This window comes from Phaethon aethereus (genome assembly GCF_964289735.1).
Source record: "Phaethon aethereus genome assembly, chromosome: 13".
NCBI lineage: Eukaryota > Metazoa > Chordata > Aves > Phaethontiformes > Phaethontidae > Phaethon > Phaethon aethereus.
Genome location: NC_138589.1, coordinates 5,182,393 through 5,207,637, shown reverse-complemented (window position 1 = coordinate 5,207,637; position 25,245 = coordinate 5,182,393). Strand labels below are relative to the sequence as shown.

The 25,245-nt window shown below is 37.1% G+C and overlaps 1 protein-coding gene across 1 annotated transcript in view; it reads left to right on the top strand.

The window, feature by feature from the left end:
- Positions 1 to 25,245, top strand: part of FTO (FTO alpha-ketoglutarate dependent dioxygenase) — a gene marked incomplete at its 3' end in the record, with an annotated part of 251,934 nt that overhangs the window by 207,362 nt on the left and 19,327 nt on the right. The gene's annotated exons all lie outside the window — the stretch shown is intronic.

The window sequence follows — 25,245 nt, the reverse complement described above, 5'->3', positions numbered from 1 at the left end:
TTTTTTTTTTTTTGTTACAAAAAGTGACTTGCAGTTTTTAAACTATTCTTTGGAAATTTTATGATAGTTTTAGTGCCTTTTTTGCTTGTTTGTTTAAGATAAAGGAATGTAATCCAACCTTGAAGACCACTTCTGAATTCAGTTGCTCTTCGTGACCTTCTTTTCATTATTCATATTTTATAATTTGAAGTTTATTTCTCAGGAAAGAAATGAGTTACAACCAAAGGCAGATGATATGCTTGGATTTTTATTTCGTTTAGTTTATAATCTCCATTTTCCCCCTTTCTTCTCAGTCTAACTTTCACTTTTAAGAAACTGTCCTTCAGAGGCAATCTCTGAAGTCATTTTGATCCCCAGAACAGAGAGCAAAAAGAACTGCCACCCTTACATTTCCTCATATCCCACACGTTCAGGATTATTTTTTCCATGTTTGTTTCTTTTTTCTTCCAAACTGGAAGTTCTTTGTTATGTCAATTCCCTTCCACACTGCCAGCTTTTGAATAACTTCTGCAGTGCTGTGAAATGGTACCTGTTCCCTTCACTCGAATACCTTGAGACATCTGGAAAGCAGCAGGGTACGACAGGTTCCATGCTCAGCCCCAAGTGCCAATCCTGACTTCCTTGCTGAGCACTTCTATACATCACATAGAAACCCTATTTAAGTATTAATTTCATACTCTACTATTTTCTTTTTATTCTTTGCCTCTTTGGCATAGTGTTGGGCACAGGTTTTCTGGATGATTTGTGCAAGGTGGGACATAGTCATACATTTGATCGTCTCCCCACATGATCTGCGCTGACCTTCCCCCAGTCGCCTGCTCCCTGAGCATATGCCCCGTGGCATAAACGTTTTCTTTTCCTGAAGATGCCCGCCTCTGGAGCTCCTGAAGAATATGAGTTTGAGTCACCTCAGGAACCAGTCCCAGTAAGGACAAGCCACATAATGGGCTTTTGTGCAGTAAGATACACTGGTCATCATTACCACCAGTTTCAAACTATTTAGCAATGTCTAGCTTGCTTCTCCATTGCTATATCTTTTTTGAAGCACAGAGCAAACCCTAATAAAGAGATTGTGAAACCTGTTTTCTGCCCTGCCCCTCCCTGTCTCAAGTTCCTCATCACAAAATGCTTTTTAGGCTTAAGTCAGAATTCTGTAGTCCCCAGTACCTTCCCCCTTGCATTCTTGCACTGCTTTAGCCTTTTCTGTTGGTTATGTTCTTTCTTTTTCTTTCCTTTACCTATCCCTTGCAGTAGAGTCCCTGTTCAGACAAGGCTTCCATTGCTCACAGGTCTTCTGTTGCTGTCTATCAGCTTATATGAGTGGGTCCTTTTTCTTGATCTGCTTGCTTCTTGTCCGAGGCTACAAGAAGTTTTGTCTTTGTCAAGAATCGTTTGTAGTCATTTTAGCCTGGTGTAAGTTTTTTTTTTTCCTGATTTTTTCTGATTGTTACAGTACTTTACAGAGTATTGAGAGAACAGTTTTACAGTAAAAAAAAAAAAGTTTCAGGAGAAAAATGAAGATAGATATTTATAAATTTAGGGTAAATATACATCAGTGTATCTCACAATTGTTAAAGGTGATGCCCCCCAACCCCAATCCTTATACATTTCTAGATTCTAAAAGACCATTTCTAATGTGTTTTCCGCTTCTATTTTTGAGCAGGTAGGGTTTGTATTTCCATTGCAATTTTGAACAGTAAAGCCTTTTTGAAACAGAGGTTAAGATTCATGTGTTATTCAAGTCCAAGAATTTCTTATTTAGTAAAGATGCCACAAATACTGTGAAATTTTTGGAAGTGATAAGAATTAGCAAAGCAGTGTCTAACTCTTCCCATTTTACCATATTTTTGCTGAGATACAATTATTTGAGCCAATCAAAATTAAGGTCAAAGGCTTTTTCACTAAAAAGCTCAATTTTTACCAAGCTAAAGCTTTCCATGCTAAGTATCTCTGTTTTATTCAAACAAAACGTTTAATTGTGTATGAGTTTGATCTGAAGTATAGTAGTTTAGATTTCTGATTATTCAAAAACATTTCATTTTGTGTGATTTGAAATTGTCTTCTAGAAGTGCAGATTAAACTCCCATTTTGTTCTGTCTGTTCAGCTTCTTGGCAAAAATAGTATATCTTGGATGTATTTTGGATTTTGTGTAATATCCTGTAGGAGTTAAATGACTGCTGAATAAATTATAGGAGGTGCAGTCTCCCATAAGGGCTGTCGACTACAGTGTAAATGTGAGTGTCAGTCTCACCTGCCACAACTTCTATCAAGCTATATGTCACCATGAAGAATACAGTTCAGTGTCTTACTGATTAAAACACGTGTTTCAGCTCAGTTCTACCCATCAGAGTGAACATCACAATTTGGAATTATTTGGGCATTATTTGATTTAAAAAAATGCACTATATAAAAAAGCAATGGAAATTTCAAAATTTCCTCTGGCACGGAGATTTGTGTGTTCATTCAGCTTATGTGCAATATGCAACTGGCAAAACATTTTTCTTCTATAGTCAGTTGCTCTTGTTGGTTGGACTGAATGCTAATGGAGGAGCTTTCATCTCATCCAAAACACATTAGTCAGAACCCAGGGAGCAAGAGGACACAGCCAAAAGGTGTCTTGCATTGACAGCAAAACTTCTACCTCTAGAACTCATCTCTCCCATCTCCATTCTAATCTTGGCTCTGAGTTGGGGAAGGAAAATACAGTTATTTCCTGTCAACGCTTAGAAATATTAAAAAAAAAAAGAAGTTTGTTTCCCATTTTCCTTCTCTTTTTGTAGTGCTTTTACCCAGAAGGTGCGTGATGACTGCAATTCTTGTGCTTTGAATGGTGCTAAAGCTGTAGTCGTGCTTTACTACCTCATCAACTTACAAAGGGAATTGGAAAACATTTTTTATACCTCTATACTCTCTTCCATACACTCATGAAAAAATTGACTGTAATGATTCGATGTATTAGAAACATAATATGCTTTAGAAAACTGGTAATGGGATATCTGTGTTCCTAATGCTTACACTTCTTTAGATAATGTTCATTTTGCCTAGATGTTCTCCATGTTTTCAGTGTATGTGTCTATATCTTTCCATGAAAAGAATTTTGAAGCGATGTTGACCTGTCCCTGCTTGATGTATAATCTATGCATATATAAAATGTGTGTGTGATATACAATATAAACATTGCTAATAATGAAAGACCTATGTTTTTAATTGTATGTCATCTTTGTGCACACTGGTGTAGTAAAAACTTTTTAAAGACTTTAGGAATTGTGTTCTTGAATTGATCTTAGTTAAGCCTACAGATTTTGCTAGTAAATACGTTATGCATTCAAACATTTTTAGCCTGAGTGTTTGATGATGCAAAACACTGAGCTGAAAATGCTGGTTAAATTTACAATGGAGTGATCTTTTAGTAAATTAATTGCTGGAAAGAAATGGGCTCTTCCTACTACCAGTCACAAGAGGTTGAGTGTTCACTCTAAAAGCCTATTTCAAGTCCCCTCATTTATGGTTGGTACTAACAAAAACCCCAGGAATGTTTGCTGTGACACATCCGCGTTCCTTTCAGCTGAGCCCTAGCAAGGAGTGCTTTGGCCTGCTTGAGAACTTAGGCCTGTGCTGTTCTCTTTCTTTGCCTTATGTAGGTACTAGAAAGGGCAAAATCCCTCTCTGTTCTTTAGGAGTGATGATAATGAGTGTCTATGTAATACCTAAACCGAGGCTATGTAATTTTGTCCAAGGGCAGGGAGTGGAAAGAAAACTGGCTTTGTGGGTGTTTCGTTAGAGACCCCCACAGTGTTTCCAACCAGTTAGAACATGGGGTGGCTGAAAAGTGCTTTCCACTGAATAAGCGGTGTGGGCACAAGGAATTGTTTCGCTGGAATTATTAATAGGAATTGAAGTAACGAGACACCATAAGTATTTTTCTGCAGAGAAGCCTTGGGTTGTGCACAAAAGGAGGAAAGTCACAGTGTTACTAGAAGGGCTTACAAAGGTCAAACCCTCAGTTACAAACTGAATAGATTGTAAATAATACACGTAGGTCACAGACATATCTCTTTTTCCAATGATTAATTATGCAAATCTGGTATTCTATCTCAGGTCAGATCTATGACTTTATAGCGTGTTCCCTTTTTGTGGAAAATTTCTGTGTTCTACTCCTTCCTCCCAAAAAGGAGCTACTAGTACAGTTTCAGAACTTGCAAACCGTGTTTCTTGCTAATTTATTTCAAGCAAAGTGCATTTTATGGGCTTATCTACTAATTCTTTTGATTAAAACACAAGCAAAACTCAACCAGCTTGAACAGGTTGAATGCCACATCTGTGCAGAAGATAGCAGCCCACTTATTTATGGCTCAAAGAAACAGAGTCTAAATTAAAGCAGCTATTGCTATAGAGTGGATAAGCGGCCATTATGAATTATCCTTAATTATAGCGATTTCCTAAACTAATAAACCTGCTAAATCTTTATTGCAAAGGTTAGTTTACACAGTGCATATAAAATCCGCATGTGCTATGCATCAACCACCAGCTGTCTGACAGTGTGTTGCTATTGCAGTGAGTGTTCACATAAATTTTATGTTGGTTATATTAACAGTCAGTCCATATCACTACCCACAGATGCCAGTAGACATAAAAATTGCTCTCCAGTGAGCCTAAATATCCCTAGAAGCTAGTTGTGTCTAATGTTCCATGTAGTATTTGTACGTGAAAGCAGCAGATTGAAAAGTTATTTACAGATGAATATTTCAATCCAGTTAGTTCATATTGGCCTACTTAGGCTTCTTTGCTGGTTTATTTGTATGCTAAATAATTCAGTAAAGGTTCTTGTTTACTTTCAAAGGTAGTTTCTATGAAATGCAAACAACAGAACCAACTTTAGGTGCTCAAAAGGCTGAACAGCCCTGTTTTAAATGCAGGTCAGAGCTACAGACAGCATCTTGCAGATGGGCTGTCACTCAGTTTTACCCTTTTAGTTGCTGGGTTTTTAAAGAATTTAGTGAGATTTGATGTTTTCTTATGCATTTTTGTCAAGAATGGGTTATTTTTTCTTAATCTATCGCTTTTCACAGGCAAATGTGAAGTCCTTCAGGGTCTTCCCATTAAGCAGGCAGCACTGGCAGCACACAGCATGTTGTGGGCTATTAGGTGGATTCTTGACAGTGCACAGGACTAGCAGGTGCAGTGGATATGCGATTCCTCCTGCTGTAGGACATAAATACATTTTTGTATGAATTTCTGTGGTACAACGTTTGCATACCATTTGTTGCATACTTTGCTTTCTTGATTAATCAGAGCACTGAACAAATTCAGCCACTGTCCCTTTTCTGAGATGCAAGAACTTAGGAACACTCCTAGCACAGCACTGTCTAGATCACAGAGTTCATCCATGTGCTAACTTTTTATTTTATAATATTGATTTTATCATTTTTACTGTTTGTAGTAGGAGTTGCTTTATTGATATTTACTCAACCCCTCTTTGTGAAAACACTGTAGAATACTTTGTTGCAAGTATTGACATACATCTGCTGGTTGTTTCACCACCATCAGCTTATTTCACCCAAATGGTATTCAGATGCTGTAATTGTTTCTTGCTATTGATTTTAGATTGCCTTTATAACATGCTTCCGAAGACCATAGCACACATGCTGTGTCCAGCTAGAGTTTCAATTCAACCTTTTCAACAAGAATACAAATCACACGTATTGAAGTGTCTTATATGTGTGCATATAAGCACACTTACATGTGTGTGCTTATACACATACGCACTTAAAATATATGCATAATATTTTAAGTATAATATTTTAAGTCTAGATTTACTTTGCAAAGATCTCTCAAGAAACATTGAGACCAGTCAGCTCTTGAGAGACCATGAAGGAGTATCTTAATGCTTCCTAAAGAATAGTTGGTTATTTTTGCAGCATTCTGAGCTGTTACTGAATATACTAGCATAATACTAGAGATGCTATACTGTCAATGGTGACCTATTTTTCTACAAATATATAGTTGCTCAGGCTATGGTTCACAAAAGACATTTAAGAGCCAGTTATTTTGTTGTTATTTTGTTTGTCTATGTCCTACTGTTTGTAAAATGAGGACTTTGGGGCAAATTTCATCTTCAACAGTTGCTAAAGATGGGTGTATAATGCAAAATACCTTCGCAAGTGTTTCTTTAAATAATGAGGGTTTCACTTGGTTTATGCTCAAGTCCCATTAAGTCTTTCCACAGAATTTTTTTATTAATAAGTTAACCTGCCAAAGTGCCATGGAGGCACATGCCTTTAGTGGCATCCCCCAGAGAATGAAAACTCTGAATGTGAAATTAAAATACTTGCACTAGGAAATACTCAAGGATGAAGTAGAAGCCTATGATATCACCTAGTAAAATTAACCAGTAGAACATACATAACATATCTGTTGAATTTTATCAATTATATTTTTATTTATTTTATTTAGCTAACAGCAGTAGACCATAATCTTTATCCTCAGTTTACATAACATTAGGAAACCTGACATAACCTTCCAAAAAATCAGAGTAAAGTAGGTGCTGTAAAGTATAGGAAAATTTCTTCTCTTGTGCTGCTAAAATGTGAGCTAACTGCCGAATTTTTACTTATTGGCTGGTGGTGCATTTTGCACAGCAAATGCTGTGTTACCATGCTGGTTATAGAATTAGGTACCTATAGAAGATACCTCTTCGAAGAACTGAATAGTGGTTTTTAAAATGAATTTGCACGCTTATTTTTGAAAACCGAGTTGCATTCTGTTTAATAAAAGAAGGGTGGTAAATTAAATAAGATTAAATGCAGAATCACTAAGAAGGTTAATGGGGGTTTGCACCGAAAGTGTTTGGGCAGTTTTGAAAATTTCACTTGCATTAAGAAAAATAAAAATAGTTAGAATATTTCATAAACATGCAACTGTGTCTGTTTATGTGGAGGGCAACTTCACAGGGAATTAGTTTTCCCAAAAGGGGCCGAGTTGAACATTGTTAGTATTAAAATACAAAACCCAGCTACATCTGCCAAAATATTAGCAATCAAATTCAGTCCTCCCACGATTGCATCAAATAGAAAACGTGGCCCCACAGTGTTAGCTGTGAGTAAAGACAAATCAGCAGTACTTCTACAACAGACAGGCAAAGAAAAAAGGCCATTATGAAATATTAGAGTACGTGTTGTGAGACATCAGTATTTTGCAGAAGCTGTGCCATTTGTCAGTGCTGCCCCAGTTGCCGTAGAATACATGTATTTAAGGAAATTTTTCTGTGTAAATTTTATATGTTAAAAAAATCTGAATTCGTTCCAACTCTCATGTAGCACTGAGAAACACAAATTTTAAGAAAGGACTTAAATTACATGCTTTGTATTTTGATAAGAGAGTGTAAATGTTTTGCAAGTCTACTAAGTATTTGGAATGCAGCATTTTACAACGGAGAAATCGTGCCATCTTCAGACAGATTCTCAGCTTCCTGAGGACTTTTCCTGAATTCAGGGGAGTTTTCCTCTGAGCGAGAAGCTCAGGGATGGGCTCCGTCATTGTCAGTTAATTGGGCAGAAATCTGGCAATGAGAACGTTTGAAAGAAGCATGTGAATGAAGGCAGACAGGCATCCTGCAACAACTAATTCCCCCACATAACACATCTTTGAACTGTCTACGGCATACCTAACTGTTTACATGCTACCAACAAGAGTAAATAGTCTGAACAGAGGGAAGAGACACAGTTGCTGTGAATAAAGAAAAAGATTACAAGACAGCCCATCTGCTAGAGAGTACCTGTCACCTCTAGTTACAAGCTGGAGGCAGCCCTACCTCATAGCAACTAGAGAGACCAGTTTATTATTCAAACAGGAGAGAGGAAGAAGCTAACTTAGTCCTCCACTTTCTGTCTGACAGTGGTGTCAAAACATTAGTTTCAGGGAATCTTGTGGACAGAATAGTGAGGATAAGTTGCGTCTAAACACTAACAAGAAAATAGCTGAAAGAAACTACAGCTTCAGCGAAGCTAAATGGCTATCCTTGCTAATAGCCGTGAAAGGGAATGAACACATTGGCTGTCGTGTGTGGACAAGAATTCTGCCAAGGAAAGTACTACTGGCAATGGGGACGAGAACTATATTAATAGCTAAGGTAATCTTGTTATCCTTAAGAATCCTGATTATAGTCATTTAAAAAACAACGACCTATTTGTCACTGTACTGTAAGGCTGACAAAGGCACTTTTAGAGGCCCTTAAATTAAGCCACCTCATGTTCTTTTCTCTTTGGAATACCTATTGTTTATACATGTGGAGCAGGTATTGGAATACCTATTGTCATTGGAAACCTATTGTTTATGCCTACAGCCAGGTCAAGTTTCACTCCTTTCGTTGACATCTTCAAGGTCAGGTGGAGTGGTCATAGTCAGTTTTCACTGCTCTTATAATGTTTTGTTTGGTTTTTTTTATCTAGTATCCCTTAGGGAACAGACAAATTGGGTGCATACATGTAGCAGGCCATCTTGACATTGATTTTTGAAGGTTCATTAGATAAATGCTGACATCATAGATTGATGTCTCTTTAAAACAGTGCCTAGCACAGAACCATTGGGGGAATCAAAAATATCGACTTACCATGTTTGTGCAGAAGGCCCATTGGAGATCTTCAGCATTAATGGGTCCATCAATTTAGATGTTCTTTAATTATTCTAATTGCACACCTTGCAGCTGGAAACTGACTTTATTAGGACTTCTGGCTAGGTAGTCACACCTTTCACTGAGAAGAAATAGTAGTGAATAATAGTGACTTTTATCTACATCTTGAATTGTTCAGTAATTTTTTTTTTTTCTTTGTTATGGGCTAATTTGCCTGTGTAACATGGTGGTAAAAATGAGTAGGGCTGCAGTGATGGGCCAATGCAGAGGCCAAGAGGATATATGGTACTTTAGAGAAATACATGCTGGTAAAATAAAGTTGATGGTTTTGTTCGTGTTTAACCCCTCACCCTGGTACCATCAATAGATTGAAGACATCATTTGTATCTGCAAGTGTTTGTTTAATTAAGACCTCCTAAAAATCTTTGCTATTGATCCCTTCCATTATCTTATTGATTAACTGCACTGGATCATGTACTTGCTCTTTAGTGGAAGGCAACAGTTTCAGCCTGCTGTCATTTACCCACAGATGTGAACAGTAAGCAATGTTCAGCATCCATGTCTGCCAAACTGTCTTGTGTTTTAATGAAGTACTGGCTGCAATTTCCTGTATTACATGAGTAAAGCCAGTTGTCTCCTGCTGGTGGTGTGACCAAGCATAAAGGTTTTCTTCCAGTTATTCATAAAGCAGCTGTTTACCAGCGAATGTTAGAAAGTTGTGCTCTGCATTTCTATGTTAAAATCTAGAGGTTCATGTCAGAGCAGCAAATTAACACAGATGACCTGCATATTTTATGTCCACGCTTTTGTATTTGCGTTTTTTTTCCGTACTGGAAAATAATGTAAACCAGGATTTTTTTATAATATGATGTCATATTTGTACCTTACAGCTTCAGCTTGTGGAGTTTGCTGCATGACCTAGTATTATTATATGTGTATCTGATAAAAGCATCCCACCACTGCCTCTCTGAAGATTTCTCTCAGGAAAATAGTTTGGTAACAACATTCTGACTGCTGAAGAATTGGACTGTCTGGCTACATTCGTGTACCTGCATGTGCCCTTGTTTGTCAGCTCTTTCTCATCTTATTTGTGGAGAGAAGTCCCTTCCTTCACACACCAGTGTGATAGCAATGTGGCATGTAGTACCTTATTTTACAATTCCAGAAATGAGTTTCTGTGTTGAAAGTGGGAATCTGACAGCTCAGACCTGTGGGGACTGGCTGCCAGGAGGTCACACAAGAGTAACGTACCCATCTACTTGCCCACCCCTAGGTAGGCTGAGTTGCTGGTTTTAGAAATGCTCATGCTGCCTCTCAGATTTTTAGGAGTTACCATTAGTAGCAAGAAAGAGGTGGTGACTGACAGTAAAATTACAGGTAAGTATAAAGCGAAGGGAAAAACCTAGCCTGGCATTTTCTCCTTCTGTCTTGACATTTGAGTGACAATCCAGATTGGTGCAGAGTAACTGCCAATATTTCAGTGGAAAATTTTAAAACATTCTGCATGCCATATTGAAGCGTTTCATAGGAAATAGGGCATATATTCTTTATTTTCACATGCAGCTCTTTCTTGACATTTCCAATATACTGTATGTACTGTGGGTGGTCTCCTAGTGAGTGCTAGTGGGTTCTTTGTTGCCATTGTGAAGGGAGGGCTCAGAAACTCCTCCCCTCACAAAATCGCTACTTTTTTTCCTCCCTTTTTTTTATATAAAAGGAATATTTCTCGACTTGGGCTTTTTTAAAGTTCTAGCTCAGCTGAGACTTTTGTGTTTAGTTAAATTTATGTATCTGCTGTCATGCTTTGTTAATTTAAGCCAAACCCTCAACTTTACCTTGGCAGAGACACTGATTTTGTTGGGTTCCCTGCACCCTGTTAAATGAGCTAGTACCAAAACAACATCCAAAGGACAAATGACTATGTTCTGATTACTTTTCAGGGTCTTTGATGGCAGCAGTAAGTCCTGACTCAGCCTTTACGATACCTTAGCATGGCAGTTCTGAATGCCTCAGGTTATTTGTAACTGCATAAATGCTAAAATTAAATCACAAAGAAAAAGTTCTTTTTTAAGTTCTTCTTCTTTAAGCCATCTCTGAGAGCATATCATAGAACACTCTTTTTTTTTTTCCAGAATCTGTTTACGTGCAAATAATAGGTTCTTCTGTTTGCTATCATGAGTAATAGTAATATTTATGTTATAAATATGTAATATGTATCATACATGAGAAGTTACTAGCCAAATTTTGGAATTGTGCAGGACAAGGTAGGCTGCCTTGTTGCAGAAGTCTCCTTCCCTTCTGAATTTCATCTGTTTATTTAACCCCAATAACTTCATCACTTTGGGATTGCTGCTGTGGGAGATCCTGGGAATCACCCAGGTGGCTGGTAATATCCTTAGAAGGGTTTGTCTCAGAACAGACCTAGAACTGGATTTTGTATTTGGTGGGGAATCAGAGTAGGCACAGAAACGCTTGCCTGACAGGTCTATGGAAGGCTGAATGACTAAGGCAGAAGGCTGCTGTAGGTTTTAGCAGCAGATGGGGCGGGGGGGTGGGACAGGACAGGACAGGACTTGTTCCTTAGTTTGATAGGGCTTGCTCAATTACACAGTCTTGGCATCTATGTGATATTCTTTCTGTTCCATGTCTGGCTTGGATTTTTTTGCTTAGCTTCGGTCTGCTCCTTTGCTTAGGTTCTGAGCACTTACTGTGATTAGAGAACAGAGCAAATAGCCAGAATGGGCTTGGTCCAGTTCTTTACCAGTAATTGGAATAATGGGGGAAAAGCTCTATGTGTCCCTTCTTATTTCATCTACAGATGGGCTGATTGGAGCCACTGTTTTAAATTACAGTGCAGCACTGGAAATTCACTTTAGGTAGTCATACCCTGGATGGCTTTAAGTAAACTGCAGTTGGGTACTGGTGAAGCATAGCTGTATAGTGTTGATCACCTTGTTGAGGTCTGAGTTTACTTTGTAAGATCAAAGACATATACTATGTACTGCTGTTACCTAAACTGGTAAGTGTATTCTGACAAGCTCAGGGATACACTTAGCTTAGAGGACCTGCATCACACCTTTGCATTGTGATTGAGGCTTTATTAGTTTATACTCACAGAAGTAAAGAGCAATACAGTTTCAGCATGTTACTGGAAAACAGACTGGTTTTGTTTCTCACTGTTCTAAAATCCAATTACTTTGTAATCTTAAGTAATTCACCTATATCTCCACAGGAAAATGTAGATAGCAGTAATCAATATTGATAGAAAGGGTAGATGTGAGTCTCGGGAAAAATGTCAGTGTTTTAGACATTTTCTATAAGGACAAAAAGTCAAATTATTAAAAATCTACTGTAACCTTCAATTCAAAAGACACTTTAACAAAGGCTAATGAAAGTATTTTATGTTCCCAAAACATATATGAGTTTTGGGAGTTCTTCTGGGTATATTTAGCTGAAATTTCCAAATGGAAATTACTTGTTTTGAATATGTTAGGAAATATCTTTCCAAAATATTTTGGAAATGTTTAATAAATTGAAACTGACCTTTTCCACCAACCTTTACAGTTTCAAGAAATCAGAATTTTCTGGGGAAAACATGTTTCATTGAAAAGATCCCAGCTAAATCTATTGAAGATTTATTATTTATCATGGACCAAATCTTGCTTTCTGTACCTACATAAATAGTTAATGAAAGTGCTTCCAAGCATAAAGCATAAACTATTTGGACCAATGTTATAAAGTGCTTTGGGCTGAGAGAAATAGAAGCTGGAACATGGAAGTTACATTATAAGCAGAGTTATTTTTGTTCTGTGGAAAAACTTTTAATTGTCAAAGACTTTAAAAAGAAAGTCTCTTGCTTTCCCCTTTAATCCTCCAAGAATTAACTTCAACGCACATTACTAACATTTTATTGCAGTTGTCAAACACTCAACACTATTGTTTTGATTACTGAGATTTAGCAGAGATCAATTGAACAATTAGAATCTCCAAATAAAATTTCATGAATTGTCAAATTGAGCATGAGCTCCCAGTGGAAAGGACTTATTTTTTAAGTTGAAATTTTGGTCCATAATGTCTTTACCAGTTTACAGCTTCGCTGAATGGAGCATACAAAAATATTTCACAAACCGTGACACTTGGTCTTTTATGGATAGTGACCTTACTGCATTCATATAATAGATACCCTAACTCATGTATCATTATGTAACGTCAGATAAAGTAGGTTATTTTAGAAGAAAATAACACTGGTAATTGCTGAAACTGGCACAAGTGTTTGGAGTTACTTTGAAATCTGAATAGAAAGCAAAGAACACTTTCAAGTAAGGTCTACATTAAAAAGTAATGGTTATCCAGTATTTTGGGGGAAAGAAGTGTAGGGTTAATCTTGCTGTCATATTAATATAATTTCTCCCAAAATTTGTGGTTTACTCTCTGAGATAGATTAATTCTGAAAGTGCTTCCTATATAATTCTGAACACTGTATCAAAGGGAGTGGGAGTGTTGTCTGAATAAGAACAGAATAAAACTGTAATGTCAATATGAGGCATTGCAAACTGAAAGAAGTATGTTTGGAAAAAGTAAACTAAAGCTTCATGAAACTTTCTTGTTAAGTAAATTTAGTGGAAACATAAACAAGACTGCTTTCTCAATAGATAGGGACCACCAGTAATAAATGTAATTGGGCAAAATGTCTCTAAGAACCTAGGTACTTGGGAAGTAATCCTATGCTGAGCCCTTGGCTGCTGTCACTATATTAGCAATTTCCAGGTTAATTTTCATGTGGAATACTGCAGAATAGAATCCTAAAATAAACACTTCATATCCACCAATTCCTTGACTTGTATGTAACCTGTACAGTTCAAATGCAAACTATGACTATCCTTCTATCCAGTATGTTAACCAAAAAATGACATAGAAAACTTTTCTGGAAATAAGATAGTCATAATTTTCACTGATGTGAGTGGGGTTTAGTTATTTGCTTGTATTTGCTTATAGTATTGGTGAACTTGATCTTCCGGCAGAGGGTTTGGTAGGTCATTCCACACCAATGAGGAAAAAAGTGCACAATAGCACAATCTAAAAGTAAAGAAGCAAAAACCTCTGTGGAATTTCTGCTCTGTAAAACATTGTCTTGTGAAGATTTCTTTTTAACTTTTTTTGCCTTCCATGTGAGCCCAGATATATGCCTGTTAGCATTTCTTGGAGGCTGTAGCAGACTAAAACAATCCCTGCTGTGGCTGCTGGTACACACATGTTAGGTCTGTCCCTTCTTTCCTACAGACAGTAGTGTAGGTTTTTCTGAGTCTTTGGCCAGGGCTACCCCAGCAGCCTTCTGTAAGTGGGAGATACTTACTCTGGAAGAAGAATCCAAAGGTATGGAAATGTTGATTTTCATTCACCCTAAAAGACTCGGCTATCTGTATTTTTCCGCTTGCAGTTGCTCCATCTCTCTATAGGTAGGCATATATCTTTTCACCTGGAAATGCAACAATGACCAAAATTGTATGAATTGCTTTTGTTTCCTGACCACTTATTGCTAAAACACTGAAGTTTACTTTTAATCCTGTCTATACTTTTACAGAATCCGTAGGGAAGAGGAGCTGATTTATGTACAGCTTAGCCTGCAGCGCTTGCGTCACTGTACAGTTTTGTATTGCTTGCTTAGTAGACCACAAAAGTCAACATCTCTTTGGAAGAACAATTTGTGCTTAAAGTAGTCACAAATTCCAAGGGATCCTGTTAAGGCAGGATGTTGTGAGAAACCCAGAGTTGGAACAAAAACTCTTGTTTCCTAATTATAATGTTAATACTTGGGAAACCTTAAGCCACTGTGTCTTGGTTTATGTCAATAAAGGTTTGGTTTTTCTACTTTTTTTCTTGCCCATCCTGCTTTGGGAAGTTGGAAGCAAGTCAACGTTTTTAGCTGCAACATAAATTTCAGATGTCTTGTTATGGAAGCAGATGCAAGATCACATCTCTGAAAAGAGACAGGAGAGAGACAGACAATCTGCATTTAAAATACCTTAATAAAACAAGGTCAAAAACTTCAGTTCACAGTTTATAGAATACATGAGGTTGGAAGGGACTTGAGGAGTTCTCTAGGCCAACCTCCTGCTTGAAGCATTATAATCGATGAGGTCAGATCAGATTGCTCAGGGCTTTAACCAGACAGAGCTTGAAAATCTCCAAAGATGAAGACTACGCAACTTCTTCAGGCAACCTGTTCCACTACTTGGCTGTCCTCATGGGAAGAAAGTTTTTTCTTATCTCTGGTCAGAATCTCTCTTGTTTCAGTTTATGTCCATTCTCTCTTGTCCTCCTCCTGTGCAGTGCACTGAGGAGCCTGGCTCCCTTTTCTTGCTAACCTCCTCATAGATAGTAGGAAGCTGCTATCAAGCCCCCTTTAAGCTGCTATTTCTCCAGGCTGAACAAGCCCCATGCCTTCAGCCTCTTCTCACAGGGCAGGTGTTTCAGCCTTCAGCCATCTCAGCAGCGCTCTGCTGAACTTATTTCAGTTGATCAATATCTGTCTTGTATTGGAAAATCTCAAACTGGACACAGTATCTGGTTGTGATATAAAAAGTATTGAGTAGAGGGAAAAGATCACTTCCTTTGAGCTGCTGGCCATGCTTCCCTTTATACTGTTGGCCGCCTTTGCTGCCAAGAGAGACTACTGGCTCATGTGCAGCTTGCCGTCTACCAAGACTTCCACAGCCTTTTCAGCAGAGCTATACCCCCGCTGGTCCTATATCATTATTCCTTCCTGTGTGCAGGGCTTAGCCATTTCCTGTGTTGAATTTTGTAAGGATCCATGCCCCATTCCTCCAGTCTGTATGGGAACCCTGCCCTTGAGCATATTGACTAGTTGTTGTGTGTCCCCCAAGTCTGATGTCATCTACAAGCCCCATGAGCATGCACTCTTTTACCTGCTCCATATCGTTGATAAAGCCATAAAATGATGGGCTCCAGTATAGACTTCTGTGATTCTTTACTTGCTTACTGACATCCTGGTGGATTGCAAACCATTAACTACTATGCCCTAAGCCCCCAGTCACCCAACCAGTTATTCTTTTTACCTTTGTAGGTGTCCATTCAACCTGGGATGATCTTTTTTTCCCTGCAATGGTTGGTTGTAGGTGCCTATATCACAAAGGCAACTACTGCATTTAGTCACATGCACAAAACATTTGGTTGTTCGGTGCTTAAATAGGTTTTATGTAGGTGAAATGCAATTAAATCATTAGTCTTACAGGAGCATAAAAGTGATGTATAGCCATATTCATGCCAAGTTTTTACTGGCACTTTAAAGTTTTCATCTTTGAAGGATTAAAATAACAGCAATTCTAGATTGCGTCCATATAGCTTGCAGCATGAGCTCACTTACAATAATCGCTATTAAGAGCGTGCCAGTACATACTTCAGATCAGTCTAGTTTCAGTGTTCCAAAGACCTGGAGTAGGAGGTTTGTTAGGTTCAGTTCTGAATGGGTTGGTTTAATGTGAGGGATGAAACTTTTTTCGCCTTAAAATAAACTTTAGTTATATAAAAGACATATGGTATAACATTGCTCATCTTAGTCACTTTATTCATGTTAGCTTCACTAATTTTCATAAGATGTGGCATGTAGTATACGCTCTTACAGAAGTGTGTAGTATGCATTTACAGAGGAAATTAAGCACTGAAGCTGATATAAGATTGATGAGAAAAAGCTCATTGTCAGCATGTCATAGCATTACAGGCTATAGCAGATTCATGTGTCCAGCATTAGGTTTAGAGGGAGTGCATGAAAACCAGTGTATGGTTGCCTGGTTTCTTCTTGAACTATCAAATACAAAGCCACACATGAGCAATTCCGAGAGATGAATATAACCCCCCTGATAATGTCAAACTCTGGAGTTCTTCTGACAGCCACTGATAAAGCCAGCTGATTTATAGTATAACACATTGTCCATTCCTTCAGACAATTGAAATTACTGTCCTCACCTGGTCATATTGAAATGATTTCATTTTATTTCAGGAAAATCCTTTTCTAATAACGTACAGATTTTTAGCAGTTTCTGTTGCGATGGATAATTTTACTGATTTCAGACAGCAGCTAGAGCTTCTAACCACCTCCTATAGTAGTCATGAATATTTCTATGTATACACTCATGTCAATATTACACGTGTTTCATTTCACAGATTGCTAAACATTCCAGACCTACTTATGCACTCTGTATGGATCTCTGTGTAAGAGAATTAGTAATTCTGCTGAGACTCATGTCTGAAGATGAGTGCATGGTGAATGACTTTGTTGAGTCAGAACCAGAGTATACAAAATTTTGTGGCATTGAGTTAACAGTTTATTGAGGTGCAGGGTCGACAAGATACTTAAGTATGCCTAAGTAAAATGTCTTGATTTTCTTTTAATCTTGGATTTTCCATCCAAAAAAACTTTCTGTAATTGTGCTTTGACTATTTTTGAAGGGGAAAAGAAATACGAGCTTTTAAAAGACTGCATGACCAAGTATCTTAATGTATAGATACAAATGATCTAGGCAGCTTGTCTGTTCAGCTGTTTGCTGTGGCAAATCCACATGTTGCCATCTTCCTAGAAGATAGAAATCTGAACTGCAGTTAATCTGCTAGATTTTTGCCGTAATCAATATTACTATCATATCTTGAAATGATAAGTGTATGGTTAATGTGGTTGACATTAAGCCCCTTCTGCACATACCTAATACCTTACGATTATTTGTAATGTGAATATATAACATTCTTCACAAACATACCATATATTTGATGAAAATATTTTTTTTTAACTGGGTTGTTTCTGTAGGGTTTTCATTGTTTCTTTTCTGTATTAACATCACCATCATATACGTTAATTTGAACATCCTACTTTGGAAGACTATAACAGCAATTTAATTTTTTCATTAAATGTATACTGTACTTCATTTGCTCATTCTTTAGTAGAATGTGTATTTTGATTAATTTAGTGCTCTGATGTTTTCCTTCTATTTCTAAGTTTTTCACCGATGTTTGCAAACTGAGTACCTTGGAGCCTCTCCTCCACTGTAAAAGAGAGTAGGTTTTCTACTACAGTGACCTGTTTCTCAGCCATTTTGGCTTTTGCAAGACAGTGATGTTTGCACGTAACGTTTCTCTCAATGTTCCTTCAATTTAGCAAGGACATTTTATCAGCACAAGCTTGAAGTATGTAGTGTTTCTAGTCCTCCTTTCTTGGTGAAAGTGGTGAATGAAACAGATATAAAATAAACTCTTTGTTGGATACAAAGAACAGACAAGAACACTGGGTAGCAATTAAGAACAGGTTTGAGGGATTTAAACATTATTGAGAGAAGGTTAAGCAGAGTGAGAGGTAGATAATCAGAAATAAAAACAGGTAAAAGATGAGAAGTGCAGCAATGAAGAGCAAAACATGGTGGTGTTTGTATACCATACAAAAAGGATGAAGACAAAAACCTTACTTGTAGAAGTTATAGTTAAAGTCTAGTTACAGAAAGACAAAAATGGTGCTTTAATGAGCTGCCTGATGCTGAGATTATTACAGGTGACCAAAACCCTACTGTTTTATAGACAACTGAGCAAATCATGAAGAAATCCAAGGGGCAGTGGAAGTGCTCAGGTACAACAGAACACAAAGTGTTGAAAACACTTCTGCTGAATTATTAACATTAGCAAAGGGTAAGTTTTGTTTGAAGGCTTTAAGTGGAAGTATGAAGACTTTTAAAGATAGAATTTGGAGATCTAAAATAAATTTAAACAGCTGAAAATTAGGTTGCAATTGAAAAAAGAAGGGCATGTAAAGTACCACTGCATCTCAGTCCTTATTACAACCTATGGGATTCTTTCTTTGATGCTAATTCACAAGCTCGCTTAATATTTGGCAGATACAGTAAGAAAATACTAGGAAAAAACCCTATGTCCACTATGAACGAAGTCTTTTTGTTATTTCATATCAGTGTGGGGCTTGGAAAAAGAGTACGCAAATGACCTCCAACCAGCTTTTGGACAGCTTGTGATGTTATTATTTTAAAGAAATATAGGCAGGTGAAAATGGCAAGTAAAATGTCATCCAGATAGGTAAAGATGAAACTAGTTTTATCAGGTGAGGCAACATAAGAACCCAGACAAACTTACAAACAGTTCATAATGATAATCATACTATTTAGTTTATGTACCTAGAAGCATTAATTACTAGTAATAACTTAAGGAGAAGAAAATAAGGCACAATCCAAGCAACAGTGGGTGTTTGCCTCTCACTTTTATCTTTTGAGAAGTTTTGGGTTCAATTACCAAGATAAAACGAGCTGAAGATATGCAAAGCTAATTAAAAAGAAAACAAAAAACCTATTGTTTATGATAAAGGAAATTGAGCAATCCTGTGGAATAAATTACTAAGGCACGTTTTTGGGTGGACCAGAGAATGATTGATATACTAAAATGTAATAAGGAACTGTGGGAGGCTGGTAAAGAAGCAAGTGTATGAACATGAAACCAAGCATGTTCCAGGCCAGAAGAGGTAGCAAAAAGGTCAAAAAGACCAGCTAGGTGTCTTTTGGAAGCTTATTCTTTTGGGGTTTCATCTTATGCCAACCAAAGAGAAGAGGGAGCAATAGTAATTGAATGAGTCCTAAGATACTTAATATGAATTACAGCAATAGACAAAAGATACTGCTGACATAAAATGGGGCAAATTATGAGTGCAGCTGAGGACCTTTAGGGTTCATAGAGCCTAGCAGGTACATTTTTTTTTTCTGGTAATTCCCATAACAACAAGCAAAATTTTTATTCTAGACAAAATAGATATAGTACTGTTTTTTCACCAGTAATTAATTAAATCCATTATCTACATTCTTATAGCATACATAGAAGGGGGGAATTTGTAGAGAACTTTAAAGCAAATATGACTTACTTTGTCATTGCAAGAATCTGGGATCAAATTTGCAAGTGGTATCCTGCTCAAATTTCTCTTCTAGGCTGCTATGCTCTAGCTCTTTGAAAGCTGCCTGTTATTTTCTACCCGTTTGTTACAGTATCCTGTTCTTGGCAATATGCCTACTATTTAAGGTTACTTTCCTTAATCAGCCATAAGTTAATTTCTTTGTGGGCAGAATCTCTGATCTCATTATGTTGTCTTTAAAGCTGAAGGCCTCAGGTGTCTTTTTTTTTTTTTTTTTTACTTTGATATCACTGTAAAAAGATACTCTTAAGTTAAAGAACTGTGTCTCTGGGGACTCACTTGGTAGTCTTTGAAAAAGTGACAGTTTGGGCAATCATAAAGTAATATTCACATTTTTATTTAAAAGTTACAGAATTCAGTGACTGGTGCAGCTGTGGAATGTGGATCGTGTCCTTAAAATAACCTGTGCTCCATAGATTGCCTTGCAATGGTGCATAGAAGAATTATTCTCACAGGCTGCCTGGTCTCAGGGCTAAACACACAATCAAGTCAGTTGGTAACATGACAAAATCATTTTTCCTGCCCTGATGACATGTAATTCTTTTCCTAAGGGTTATGTGCATATTTTAGCTAATAGATGTGACTCTCCTTGTTGTACTCCTTTCTGACTTTTTTTTTTATAGCAGCCAACATGTTTAAAAGTTTATATACTGATTCATGACTCCTGTGTAGTACATTTGTGCTTTGGGATGTTTCTTTTCAGAACAGGCTCATCACTTTTTTCTTTTTTCTTTTTTTTCTTTTTTTTTTGTAAGATAGATGGCCATTACCAGTACATGGAAACAACAGTCAAACTTGATACGTTGCATATACTATGAGTTTAATGTTTTTTCCATTGCACTTCATTTCCCTAATGCTACCTGAGGTATTTCGAAACATATACATCCCCATCTTTCTGTCTTTCAGAGTTAACTTCAACTTCAGCAATAAAATCCGGGTGCTTTTTAGAGCATTAAATCTGGCGAGTGGAAATTTGTCATGATGTCTTTCAGGACCACCAGGTGTGTGTCAGAGAGTGGGGAAGTTGCTCCACAGGTAACTTAAATCTCTGTGAGCAAGTCTAGTACATGAAGAAGCCATTTGTATCCCACTGAGTCCCGTAATGTTGAGCACATTGCTGAGATTTACACAAGTCCAATCTATGCAACTGATAAGATGGCTGCAGCAGGGGTGACCTGAATCACTGCTTCTCATGCCTCAGAGGCTGTGGCACTAGTGGGGTTTTTGGGTTTTTATTTGTTTTGTTTTCAGCTGGGTCAACGCTACCGTGAAGGGTGCATTTTATTAAACTAGGCAGCTGGAAAGCAGTTAGGTGGAAGAGCTCAGGAAAGGAAGCCACGTTGCCTCTTGGGCACGGAGTGGAAACACTGGGTCAAAGGTAATGTATTGGCAAAGGCCCTGAATGTCTGTTTCCATATCTTACTTAGGGTTGGCCCAATGCTTTTAGACAGAATTATTGTCAATGGTATTGATTAGATGTTCTGATAATCTAGCAAGCTTCCTGATGTGTTAAATTTCCTTCTTTGACGTGGCGTTAAGTGTGGAAGAAGTATATGTAACTGCAGAAGTAACTCTCAGTGGACACCACCAAAGTATGACTGCTTGCCATCAATTGTGCTGTGCATGCCAATTCCAATTAGTCATTTGCTAGTCACTTTTAACACTTTCTAGCAACTCTGTGTACCCCTACTAATACACTATGTACTTTTAGAGTTTTAATTTATGTTCTTATCAGAAGAGATTACACCAAAAGTTTTATTTTTATCAGACATTAAAAAAGTCTGAATTACATGTTGTAAGTGATGCAGAAATTTATTCTTAAAAGTGTATATTCAAACTCAAAAGTAGGCAAAGAAAATATGGACTCCAGGATAGCAAAATTTTGCACTTCTGTCAATAATTTATCAGAACGGAAACAAATGTAACATTTGAACTTAGAAGTCAAAATTTTAAATGCATCTTGGAAGAAAACCTAACTTCACGTAAGCTTCTGATTTCTTTTGCATAGACATATGCAAAAGTTGATAGTGGATAGCTGTTTTATGAACAAATTCTTGCTATGGAAAATATTATGAAGTTTTCAATCCACTTTAGCTTGTGCTTTGAAGCAGTTACAATGTGAGAGGAAGGGTGTGATTTTCAAGACCTCTTCCTTTTTACTGGTGCACACAGGTGTACATTACAACTTCCAGATTTCCCATTTTCCATCACCACGAGCACGGAAGAGCTGTTACTGCAGACAAGATCAGATGTCATCACTAGTTTTGTCTAAAGGGTCTTGTGTGACGTCCCACCTAATCAACAGCTCCTCCCTTGCTGCCGTACGCTGGTAGGGCAGCCTCTGAGCCTTGTTGCAGCCCAAAATTCCCATCAGTCAAAAGAAGACCTGTTACAGCAAGAAATGGGTTAATGACTGTATCTCTACTTCAGCAAATGTGCAATAAAGAGCTAGATTAGCAGAGATGAAAAATTTATTGCAAAACTGCCACAGTATTATGAAAAACAAAATGATTTCATTGAGCAGTAGTTCTGTTACCATAATCCTAATGGTAAACTCTGTTACAATAATAATAGGAGAAAAACTAATTGCAGCGAGGACAGGACAAATCTTTTTTAATCCTCATCGTCATCTAAACTAAATCCAAACCTATTTGTATTAACCTTTGCTGACAGAGTCACATGATGGACATAATTTCTTGTAATTTACCAGCAGTAGATCTAACCTTTCTTCATCAAATATTCATAAAGGCAAGATTCTCAATGATTTTCTGTCTCTTTTCATATTTACAGCTTGTTGTCTTCTTCCTTTTTACTATAATTTGAACACAACTGAAGTCAGATGGAATTAAAGTTAAATTGCTTTAGTGGCTACAGTACCTGAAAGCAAAGAATAACTAATTGAAATTTCTTACAAGTAGAGATCATGCTATACTCTAATGTGACTGCCTTAAACAGTCCAAATGTCCTTGCCTTTGGAGGGAAAAAAACCCAACCCAGATTAAATGGCATCAGTTCTTGTCACGTGCATAACTGTTAAAAGTGTGTCATGTATCTGCGTAAAAACAACACATGGAATTGAAAGTATCCTTGCGCAACGTATTTGAGTCGTGGAAAGAAATGCTGTGGGCCTGATTCCTTATTTAGTTGTAAATAATAATAACCATTGAACTCAATTAAATTATGCTAGTGTAAAACTGATATAAAAGGTTGAGGGTGGATCAGTTTGATTAAGGCAGTGTAGAACTGGCATGAGACTTGGACTATGCATTTTTTTCCATCCAAGAAGTTTAAATCTGAAGTATAATTATATACTAGCTGTAGCATGACCATGCTTCCTACTGGATTTTTTTGTGAGGAAATGAGACTGTTTTAATGCAAATGTAAGATATAATAGGAAATATTAAACAGAACTTCATATACCTAAAATATTATAATGTGAAAACTTCTCAGAAATACTTTAGACTGGTATATCTTAACTTAAGATGTCGTTGTTGTAAACATTCTTTGCATCGTGCTATGAACAGAAACTATGCCTCTGAGTAGCTCTAATAGACAACTTGGTATCACCATGCTCATTGTCTCAGAATAGATTGTGGATAAGTGGAAACAATATAAATGATTTAAAATAAGCATAGCTTTAAAATGCAATGCTTCTTAAGTAGGCATAAAATGCATAGGCTTTTTTTTTAAATATAAAAAAAGGCAATGCTTTTTAAGTAAGCATAAAATGCGAGGCTTACTTTGTCTTCATCAATCTGTTGCCCAATTCTGGGTGCATGCCAGCCAGTAACTGAGCTGTTAGGACCTTGCTTAACATTTTTCAGGTATGACTGTCATTCTTTTTGTGAGCAATCCCTACTGTCTAATGCGATGAGCTGCTGAGAGCCGTCAACTCCCATTTCCATCACTGAGAACTGAATGTTCAGCACCTTCTAGCATTAAATCTCTAGAGAACAGAAGGTTGTAGCAACTCCTAAGTAGTGAGATATTGATGAAAATTAATGAAGAAAATGTCTTAAAGGTACATTTGTCATAAATTTTATTTTTGTGGAAAGTAGGGATGACTTGTTTCTGCTAGGTTCCTGTATAATGATGGTCAGATGAGGAGTACTGATGAAAAACACTTTGTTTCTTTCCTCAAACCTGCTGTCATCTATGAAGGAGTAGATGAAGAGGCATTAACTGACAGAGCGCTTTCTGAACTTTGAAGGAAGTGTTTTAAATTTGTTTCATTACAGAATTACATTTCTGGAACTTTTGCAGGCATGCTAAGCACACTTGTAATCTATATTTCCTGTAGCTTTTCATTGTGCTTTTTTCTTTGCCTATGGCATCCTCTGTAGAGTTGGATTCTCATTTGAAAGTGCATGGCCTGCTATTGCCAAATTGAGAGAGATAATTGAATGGTGAGAAGAAAGAAGTAGTAGTAGTGTGATGGGAAGGAAGTTTGCCTGGTGGATTAGGCACCACACTAAGATTGGTGAAGTTAATTCAGTTCTTGACTAGTTCATGCACTAATTTCCCATGCACTGAGAGCACATTGTTGTGACACCAGAAGGAAGGTGTGACAAGTTTGGTTGGAGCAGTGATGAGGGCATAGAAAGTATTTAAATATGCACTAGAAGCAGATGAGCTTACAGATGAATACCATATACTGAAGCAGTTGATACATTTTTATTACAACACGAAGTCTTTGTTTTAAATTTAGCATATTTGAAGGTAGGTGTAGAGGTTTTACAGAATTTCTTAACTGAAACCAAATGAAATGCTGTGGAGAAAAATGCAAGGAAGCTATCTTGGAAGTAGAACAAGTTATTAAAAAGGCATAGAGAATTAAAGATAGTTGTTCTTTCATTTCAACTTTGCAGACAATTAGAGCGAAAAGTATGTATGACTATGGTTATTCTAGCCTTACTCAGAGAAAAGCACTTTCTATATCCATAAAATAATGAATTTAAGGGGAATGGTTCCTATTAAATACATGCATATTTGAAGATTGCATGTTTTTTGTATAATTAAAACTTTAAAATGATGGTACAGCATTTTGAACAAAACTATTTTATAGCAATTTGTAAAACTGCATTTCCTTTCAGCTTTAAGCATTACAGAGAAAATGTTTATTTCATTGTCTGAACTCACAGCTCGGTTATCTTTAGAGGTATACGCATCTAAACATTTTTAAGTGGAAACAGCTTTAAAGAACAGAAAGACAAACAGTTAAACATAACTAATATCCTCTCATCAGTTTTTGGTATGAAACTATGGTTTATTCTTTACAGCTCAGGAGACTGCAGCAACATAAAGTTAGATGGGATGCGCCAGGCTATACTCAGATTTGGGGACAGATTCAGGAGTTACGCAGAAAGTCCATAAAAGGGGGTGTGTGCTATCTCACCATTATGCAGAATTAGCTTCTTTCTAGCAAGTAAAAAAAAAAAGAAAAATCGTAAAATAAAACACAACAATTTATTCATTGAGAATTTGTAGAATTCTGCTGAGAAAATGATGGTAAAAACGCCATATTTTTACTATGACCAACATGGGAGGAAAATCACGGGACTTTTCAGAGATTCGTGCCAAATGAGCATAGTATCTTCAAAGGGTTTGTGGCAGATACAGAAGGAACCTAGTCCTGCTCATTCACCAGTA